The following is a 10,514-nucleotide window of genomic DNA, read 5'->3' as shown; positions in this document are numbered from 1 at the left end:
TGGTCCTTTACTCTTCTTAGCCCTGGCCAGGATCCTGCCCTAGAAGTTGGATAGGGAAGAATCATAGAATCGTAGAATAGTTAGGGTTGGAAAGGACCTCAAGATCATCTAGTTCCAACCCCCCTGCCACAGGCAGGGACACCTCACACTAAACCATCCCACCTAAGGTTTCATCCAACCTGGCCTTGAACACTGCCAGGGATGGAGCACTCACAACCCCCCGGGCAACCCATTCCAGTGCTTCACCACCCTAACAGGAAAGAATTTCCTCCTTATATCCAATCTGAACTTCCCCTGTTTATGTTTTAACCCGTTACCTCTTGTCCTGTCACTACAGTCCCTGACGAAGAGACCCTCCCCAGCATCCCTATAGGCCCCCTTCAGATACTGGAAGGCTACTATGAGGTCTCCACGCAGCCTTCTCTTCTCCAGGCTCAACAGCCCCAACTTTCTCAGCCTATCTTCATACGGGAGGTGCTCCAGTCTCCTGATCATCCTTGTGGGCCTCCTCTGGACTTGTTCCAGCAGTTCCATGTCCTTTTTATGTTGAGGACACCAGAACTGCACACAATACTCTAGGCGAGGTCTCACAAGAGCAGAGTAGAGGGGCAGAATCACCTCCTTCGACCTGCTGGTCACACTCCTTTTGATGCAGCCCAAGATACGGTTGGCTTTCTGGGCTGCGAGCGCACAGTGACGGCTCATGTTCATTTTCTCATCGACCAGCACCCCCAAGTCCTTCTCCACAGGGCCGCTCTGAATCTCTTCTTTGCTCAACCTGTAACCGTGCCTGAGATTGCTCCGACCCAGGTGTAGGACCTTGCACGTGGCATGGTTGAACTTCATAAGGTTGGCATCAGCCCACCTCAGAAGCGTGTCAAGGTCCCTCTGGATGGCATCCCTTCCCTCCAGCGTATCAACCAAACCACACAGCTTGGTGTCATCGGCAAACTTGCTGAGGGCGCACTCAATCCCACTGTCCATGTCAGCGATGAAGATGTTAAACAAGACCGGTCCCAACACCAATCCCTGAGGGACACCACTCGTTACCAGTCTCCAGCCGGACATCGAGCCGTTGACCACAACTCTTTGTGTGTGGACATCCAGCCAGTTCTTCATCCACTGAGTGGTCCATCCATCAAATTGATATCTCTCCAATTTAGAGAGAAGGATGTTGTGTGGGACAGTGTCAAACGCTTTGCACAAGTCCAGGTAGATGACATCAACTGCTTTACCCTTGTCCATCAATTCTGTAGCCCCATCATAGAAGGCCACCAGATTGGTCAGGCAGGATTTCCCTTTAGTGAAGCCATGCTGGCTGTCACCAAGCACCTTGTTGTTTTTCATGTGCCTTAGCATGTTGTCCAGGAGAATGTGCTCCAGGATTTTACCAGGCACAGAGGTGAGACTGACTGGTCTGTAATTCCCTGGGTCTTCCATTTTCCTCTTCTTGAAAATGGGGGTTATATTTCCTTTTTTCCAGTCATCGGGAACTTCACCTGACTGCCATGATTTTTCAAATACGATGGCCAGTGGCTTAGCAACTTCATTCGCCAGCTCCTTCAGGACCCGCGGATGGATTCCATCAGGTCCCACGGACTTGTGCGCGCTCAGATTTTGAAGATGGTCTCGAACCAGATCCTCTCCTACAGTGGGCCCAAGGTCTTCATTCTCATAGTCCCTGCATCTACTTTCTAAGAACTGGGTGGTGCAGTCAGAGCCTTTGCCAGTGAAGACCAAGGCAAAGAAGTCATTCAGAACCTCAGGCTTCTCCAAATCCTGTGTAGCCAGTTCTCCCGAAAGCTTCCTCAGGGTGCCTATGCTGTCCCTAATCTGTTTTTTGTTTGCTACGTACTTGTAGAAACCCTTCCTGTTATCCTTAACATCCCTGGCCAAGTTTAATTCGAACTGGGCCTTAGCCTTCCTAACCTGGTCCCTAGCTTCCCGGACAACATCCCTGTACTCTACCCAGGCCGCTTGTCCTTGCTTCCGTTTTTTATAAGACTCTTTTTTCCTTTGAATTTTCCTCAGCAGCTCCTTATCCATCCAAGGAGGTCTCCTGGCCCTCCTGCTGCACTTCCTTCTAGCTGGGATGCAGCACTCCTGAGCTTGTAGCAGGTCATCCTTGAATATCAACCAACAGTCTTGGGCCCCCCGCCCTCCAGGGCTATATCCCATGGAACCTTACTAAGCAGGCTCCTGAAGAGGCCAAAGTCTGCTCTTTTGAAGTCCAGGGCAGTGAGCTTGCTACACGCTCTTCTCACTGTCCTGGGGATCTCAAATTCGACCATCTCTTGATCGCTGCATCCAAGGCTGCCCTGGAGTACCACATTATCAACGAGCCCTTCCCTGTTGGTGAGCACAAGGTCAAGCATGGCACCTCTCCTTGTTGGCTCCTCTATTACTTGCAGAAGGAAGTTGTCTTCCACACAATCGAGGAACCTCCTGGATTGCTTGTGCCGTGCAGTGCCATCGTTCCAACAGATGTCAGGGTGGTTGAAATCCCCCATGAGAACAAGGGCCTGTGAGCGTGAGGCTTTTCCTATCTGTCTGTAGAGTGCTTCATCCACAGGTTCTCCTTGATCAGGCGGCCTGTAACAGATCCCCACAGTAATGTCTCCCACGGCTGTTTTCCCTTTAACCCTGACCCACAAACTCTCTGTAAACTGCTCACCTGCCCCCAGACAGAGTTCCATACTCTCCAGCCTATCCCTAACATAAAGGGCAACTCCCCCTCCCCGCCTGCCAGGCCTGTCTTTTCTAAAGAGCCTGTAACCTTCCATTCCAACACTCCAGTCATAGGAGCCATCCCACCATGTTTCTGTGATGCCTATTATATCATACCCCCGTAGATGTGCACACATCTCTAATTCCTCGTTTGTTCCCCATGCTACGGGCGTTTGTATAGAGGCATCTGAGCCGAGGTCCAATTGAAGCCGGCTCATTGGCTGGAGCAGTCCTAATGTATGTACATTGTTCCGAGCATTTATTATAGGTGTTGGCAACTGACTGGGTGTGTTGGGATGGAATGATGCCCCCCTCCCCCAACACATCTAGTTTAAAGCCTCCTTGACCAATCTGGCAAGCAATTACTTCACCACCTTTCCAACTTCCCCTTGAATCTTTTATGGCAGTCCAAAGGCTCTGCTGAATTGTGCTATGGAAGAGTGGCCTGAGCGTCCACACTGATCGTGCTGTGAACAGAGAAGCACCATCTGGCACAGCCCCACTGGCCAGAGGAATGTGCATTTCCTGGGATGTGGGAGAGATGTTTTCTACCAGAAAAAAAGCTCTTCCTTTCCAGTAGGCTTCCACTTTCAGCACCTTTTATTTCCCCTGATACCATGAAAACAGCTGAAGTGTTTAACAGACTAGTTTGTTTTTTTTAAGAATAAAGTAGAATGTGTAGTATTAAATATTGTATTTCTCTATAAAATCTGCATAAGCACAGTGTGTGCCCTAAGGCTGCTTACCAAGGATTCTGTGCATTATCATCGTACATTATTAACAGTGTGCTTGAACTCTGTAGCAAATTTTAATTTTTCTTTGTCAATATCAATGTTTCCATTGCCTACACAGGGTGGAATGAGCTCAGTGATTTCATTATATTTTTCAATTAACTTCTCTTCCCCTCATCAATGCTGCTGTGGATTAATTCATTCTCTCTACTTTTCTTCAAGAAAAAAAAAAATCATTATCTGATATGAAATATTTCAGTTCCTTGGAAGAAAGCTGGCTGTGAAAGGGAGAGCTCAATCCAGGATATGAGTATACTATCAGGCTGAAGCCTTGATCATTTTACTGGAAGCTAGTTGATTTTATGGCTTGAGAAAGCTGTAGAAATACCCCAAATTTGGCCTTTGTGGGGCTATTTAGGCAGGAGGGTGGGACAAAGGAAACAATCCGTGGGCTGGGAGCTTCCTTTGCTCTCCAGTGTAGCACAGGCATTAGTACTGTTACTGCAGCTTTACAGAGGACGCTCTAATGTCTCCTTTGAGACTTGGCATGAAAGCAAATTGCAGCAAATTGGTGTCAATCTTGCTATGCAAAATGTTAATTTTGATGTGCTGGCATGATGTAAAAAGAAACAATATTTTGTTGGGGTATTTTTTTGTCATGTTTGGCAGTGGATGAATATTTGTGTTTTTCATTTATGGCATTGTCTTCCTGACAGAGGTTTGTATCTGTCAAAGGAATTATTTGTTGCACACCAACAGTGGACTGTTTGCATAGAGTTTGCAGGAAAAATCTGTGGATGAAATAAGCATCTATTTAATTTATCCTTCACAGTTGTTTCATGTAAAAGAAGAAATGGAAGTCTTTGAGAGCCATCAAAGCTGTGAAATAAACTCACGATTAGCCACATGAAAGTGCTGAAACCCATTAACACTCATTTTAGAATAATAATGTACTTCAAGTCTATTTGTTGAAATACAAGTATGTGGAAAAAAATTAATACACAGTATGAAGTTTCTTTAAGATCTCAGAATTTTCTGCAGCACAAGATTAGGTTAGTGAAACCATGTTTTTAGAAGGCAAACAATTAGGATGTTGTATGAAATTATAGATAAAATTTAAAAAACTTATAACATCACCAACTCTAAGCATCAAAGCAAATAAACATTTGTAAAAACTAGTCTGAAGGATGAAAGCAGACAGCCTGCCTTGTCCTGGTCTTCAGTGACATTGCCAGCAAGCAGAAGGGCATGTGGTTTTAGGGGACACAGTTGGAAGTGAATGTGCTTATGGCAAAGACGAAGTTCAGATCACTAGGCGTTTGCTCCTAGGTGCAGATCAGACAGCCAGTTCCTGCTTTTCTCAGTCTATATTTAATATGAATTTTGTGGAGCGTGTAGTGGTTTCTCATCTGCTCAAAAGCATCCTTTTTGACTCTCCCTGTTCCCATCCTGCCCTGAAGCATGGCTTCTCAGTCTCATGTTATTAGTGCTAAATGGTAAAGACATTTGTAGAGCTGGTGACCAGCAAACCTCCAACAGCAAAGGAAGCTGCCCTTGCCATCACAGCGATGGCTATGCTGGGTTTGCTTGGAAGTCCACCTCAGCTGGTGGCTCTTGGAGCAGAGTGATCAGGGAAATAAGACACAAGACAAGTGTTGACTCATCATGCCACCTGGTATGTTATCTCACCTTCAGTCCACAGTAAACTTAGGTGGGAACAAGGACTTCTTTGCCTTAATGGGACTTCATCCAGGCTCTGCTGAAGACATTGTGCTGCAGAGGGATCCTGTAGGTATTGCTTATACTATCAACCCTCCTTTTCAGAGCTACTAGGAGGAGGGAGTTATGAAGAGAATCCCACCTGTGCAGGATAGAGCAGGCAGGGAAAGGCTGCATCAGAAAACTCATTTTACACCATGGGAAAGTCTACTTAACTGGCATTAAAATAGTTCCAAGATTATTTTAAAGTTGGTAGCCAGGGGCAAGGCAGTCAACTGCTATGGAAGCATGTACTCCGTAGCATATCAAATAGCATCCATGCAGGTCAGAAATGAGAATGTGTCCTCAAAATGGAGAAGTATTTTTTACAATCCTGAGAGCACTGAGGAAAAAAGATCTTTAAGAGTAAATATATCAGTCTTCGCTCACCTGAGCCAATATTCAAGTCACAGAAAAAGTGGAAAAAGAATGTAATCTGTTTGGTAACACAACCAATTGTGCTTCAGCTCTAGGAGCTCATAGCCATACAGGAAGAACCAGAATGTTCCTCGTTTCTAGGCATGCAATAATGTTGTCTAAGTCACTAGGGATGCTTACATACATAAGCACATGTGGTTTTGCCCTTGTGAATTGGCACATAGCTTCCTGAGAGTTTGCCAGTATAGTTGGATGTTCCAAGTAAAAATGGAATGAAGGAAAGATTAAATAGTAAAATCACTGTGTCTCTTTCCTCTCTTTCTAATGTCAGGAGAAATAGAACATTTACAAACCACAGCTTTCTCAAATGCTCCATCATTTAGTATTGACTTTCAGGAATGAAGAAAAGATCAGATAGCAGGGCTGGTCTGCTTATGTTGTAATAATTTATAGCTGAATTGGCTACATGAAATGTGCATATAAGAGTGCTTGTGATAATGACACAAGTATGCAATTTCTCTTCAAATTTTATAGTGAAAAACCCTAGTAATTCTAATCAGAATGTAAGATGATTTGTACGCCATGTAAGAGGTAAAATATTACTCTTTTGCCTGGTTGCACTAGAATTGTAGGATCATAGAGTGTTTTGGGTTGGAAGGGACCCTAAAGATTATCTACTTCCACCCTGCTGCCACAGGCAGGGTCACCTTCCACTAGACCAGATTGCTCTATGGCCTGTCTAACCTGGCCTTGAACACTGCCAGGGATGGGGCAGCCACAGCTTCTCTAGATTTTAATCTGCCCTAAGACACAGGTAAAAATTCATCAGGGGTTTGTAAAAATGGTATTCACCCCACCTAACTGTAGCTGACTGAAAGGTGACTGGGTTAAACTTTGAAGCTTAGCCTTGCAACAGCAGATATTGTAACTAACTCCTTCAATTGTCACCGAGATAGAGATGGACACTTCCAAGAAATGAAAAATCCTGCACTCAAATCTGAAGTGGTTGAGCCACTTTCCAGAGAAACCACGGCCAGAGGGCCAGCCCAGATCAGATGCCAGGATCCAAAGAGCTCGAGTTGGATGAGTTGAGTCCTGTCCCCAGTGTAGATTTTGGTCAGGTTAAAACTTTGGTGCCTGGCCACTACTGTTGTGATCTTACCCAAAATCAAGATTTGCTATCCATTACCTTCAAAAACCTGATTTTAAGCATTTTTATTTTTCTATGTTATGGGCACAAATAGATTCACCTTTCCTATATACACACTTCAATCTCAAACCTTGAAAGATTTCATCTTTGAACTTCATGTGTGTCTCCAGTAATTACCTGATACAAATTCCAGCTTCTAGTATTTCTGCATTCCAACTCAGTCTAAACATTTTCTGGGATGTACAATGTACCATGAAAGCGTGCTAAAAATAAAAGGAAACCAATAACTGAGTGCCTGAACTGTGATCTAGGGAAAACCTGTTGCATCTTTGTAGTCGTAAGGCTCCTCTTTAATAGGTCAAATGCTATAAATGCATAGGAACACACGAGAACAACTAAGTGAAGAGTTTTTAAAGGTTGCCAAAGGTCAGCCAGTTTGGGAAACATGCTAGACAAAGCTATGTATCTCTGCTGGAAGAGAAGATGTTCAGGGACTGGCTGTAGTGTGTCTGACAGATGGCTGTCCCTGCACATATACCTTCTGTTCACAGACCCCCAGCTCCTGATTTCATATCAAATATAGAACCTGAAAGCCTTGTTAGCATCTCAAGGGAACAAAGTCAGGCATTTAATTAAAGGATGTCAGGCTCAGTTCAGTGGGATCTGATGTGTTCAGAGCCATAGCACTCAGCAGACCTTCTGGAGGCTGCCCAAGAAGGCACAGCTGTGCACACCAAGAGCTCAGTGCTTATGGCAGCTGTGCCATGTATGTGGCAATATCGAGTGAGGCATCTGTAACTGTACAAGAGTTTTGCAAATAGCTAATATGCTCCAGGGATTTTTCAATATGGCTTTTTTACAGTGCGCTAATCCGTGCACACTGCTTGTTGTGCAGGAGGAGCCTTGCATTTACTTCCCTGGGGGCATCGAGAGGCTGTTGAGAGAACCCCTTGTTTTTTGATGTTTTATGATGACATTTGTACTGTGCTAGCCTGCATATACATCGCAAAGAAAAAGGTCTCATGTTGTAAATGAATCTGCCCTGGCTGTCATTAGCATGCAATAGCAGTTACACCTTGTTCAGGGCTGTTCTCAGTAGCAGGTCTTAAAAGCAAGACAGTTTACCAACAGCTATGCAGTGATGCTATGGCAGCTGGAGGATCATCTGAATCATTTACAATACAGCTGTTGCAACACCTCCAGAGTCCCACCAAAGAGCTTCACTACCTGGTGTGTATATGTACACACTGCACACACACACAGAAGCTCACAGAGTATGGGCATTGCAGACTCTCCAAATCATACCATATTATCCTCCCAGAACAAAAAATGGTGCAAGCATGAAAGTGACCTGTGTGGGGTTACACATGGCAAACACGGCAACTAGAAAAAATTATTGCAGAGGAAAGAATTAGTTAGCAAAAGCAAGGGAATAAAGCATCTTGGTATGAAGTAAAAATGGAGAGGTCACCTTGGGTGTCTTCTTGCTTTTGTAGAAAGGGTATTTTGTGGCTGCCAAGTATGTTGCTTCTACTTCTAACTTCTTCAACAGACAACCTTTGATTTGTTTGTTTAAATTGAAGACATCCTTCCTAGGCTGTGCTTGTTCAAAGAGCAAGAGAAACTGCTCCCATGTGGATTCCTCTGGACAGATATTCATCTGATGAAAATTCTTCAGGGAGCAGTGAGCTGGTCCTCCCCCAGGGGAAGCCAGTCTCCTGTAGAAGCAGCTGCAGCTGATGCAGAGTCTGCAACAAGGTGCAGCTCATCTCTATTCTTCTGACATTTCCAGGACAGTGCATCGACTTTTCCCCGCAAGACAAAGTGGCTTCTGACATGAGTGTTTGCTTAATCAGGCTGCCATGCTAGGAACCAATTTTATTTGAAATCCTTTTAATTCTGTTTAGTACATGCACCCTCAAGTCCTCATGCTTGTTAATAGACAGTGTTTGGATGCCCCTTGGCAATTCGTTAACGCTCTGTTAATGCCAATTACATCAGACCATAAGTGCAGAGAATAAGGATGGTTGCTCTAGCGTAGAAAGGGGCATGGTGGGAGACCGGTTTCTGACTACATCCATGAAATGCAACAAGCTTCTCTCTGCTGAAGGGCAATATATAATGAATACAGAAAAACCAGGTTGACTTTTAATTGCTTAGTCCACTAACACCACAGTGTGTAATGCAAAGGGTTCGGATTCATGTGTAGGCATACTGAAAATGAGATGGGATGACACAATTGCTGAATCTCTTCACATCAAATGACCTGGCAACCTGTACTGTAATAATACTAATGAAGATGTAAGGGGAGTGCTATGGATCTCAGTAAATCCCCCTGAAATAACCAAAGCTAGAGAAAGCTCCCATAACAGCAAAATCCAGGAAACCTTACTCATGCAATCATGAGTAAGGAATTTTCTATGACTGGTTTCATCAGAAGGGATTATTTTAATCAGATCTATTCAGAGGCACAACTCTCTGAAGGACCAAAGTAGCCCCAAGGTTTCAGCCCACCAAGCAGGCAGGCTGTCGGAATGTCTATCCCAAGATACTGGGCTACCCACAGAATTTGAGCTGCTCAAGTGTTACAGGTACTCTAAGTTGAAAGGAAAATGTGGCATTGGTTGACAGATAACCTGCTGAGTTGCAGCCCCCAATTTTAAGAGAAAACACCACAGCGGCTTCACTGTTGCACAGGTTGCTCAGTCACTGCAGTCACATTTCTCCATGCTTTTTCAGTCTCTTGGCTCTTTATACCTCTAGTTATGTGTGAAAAATGCAGGAAACATAAAATAAGTGCAACTCCAAGCAAACAAGCAGAATCGCGGAGTTTGTGTTTGCCTCTGTTTATGATGCCAAAACTGGCAGACTGATGGGATTTGTACTAATGAGCTAATTGGGAAAATTTTCCTTGACTGTTCCATCAAAAGCTTGATGTGCTCTAATCAGCTACTCCTTGACAGCAGATCAGGAAAACCAGCAAGCTTTAATCTGCTGTAGTCTTCTTGGCTTTGGACTCAGCTGTGGGTGACTAAGAGAATAAGAGATTTGGATTCAGAGGAGTGGTTAAAGCTCTCATGGCTTAAGGGGTGATATTTCTTCCTGCACATTACTGTCAGGTCATTTTTTGCCCTGGGATCCTTTTTCTTCTCCTGGATGAATCATCCTTTCCATATGGGCTACGAAGGGAAACCATTTCTACCCAAATTTGTCTTGTTCTTCTCCAAACTGCAGCTAACCTTAATTACCATGGTTACCTGCATCTCTGCACCCTGCCAGGGAACACCAGTGAATGCAAACCAGCTGAGAATGGGGAAATGATTCTTGTCTCTACTGGCTTATAGAAATCTCTCCGCTGATTTCTTCTTCCCAAATCTCATTTTCCCATTGATTGTTGTTTCTGTTCATCCTGATGAACTCTTGGGTACTGCGCTGGACAGTACTAATAGCAAATTCTCCAGAAACAGCCTGGCCAATAAACCAGAGATCCTGACCTACTCACTTCCTTCTAAGAATAAGATTGATTTACAATTAATCATCCAAATTTACAATTTACAATTAATCATCCAAATTCCTTTATGCAGACAACAGCACAGGCAGCAAGAGGTTACTGTGTACTTGTGATCAAGCAGTGCTGCTTGAATCCAAAAAGCATAACTAATTCACTGCTCCCTTTAAATATATATAACTCAATCTTTAGAAATGATAAAATTTGAAAGCTAATTTGGCTGTTTGTAGCTTGCACATCAAACCCCACAATGTCACAGATG

Source organism: Lathamus discolor, chromosome 6, assembly GCF_037157495.1.
Source record: "Lathamus discolor isolate bLatDis1 chromosome 6, bLatDis1.hap1, whole genome shotgun sequence".
In the NCBI taxonomy this organism is placed as follows: Eukaryota; Metazoa; Chordata; class Aves; order Psittaciformes; family Psittacidae; genus Lathamus; species Lathamus discolor.
Note: the sequence above shows the minus strand (reverse complement) of the source record.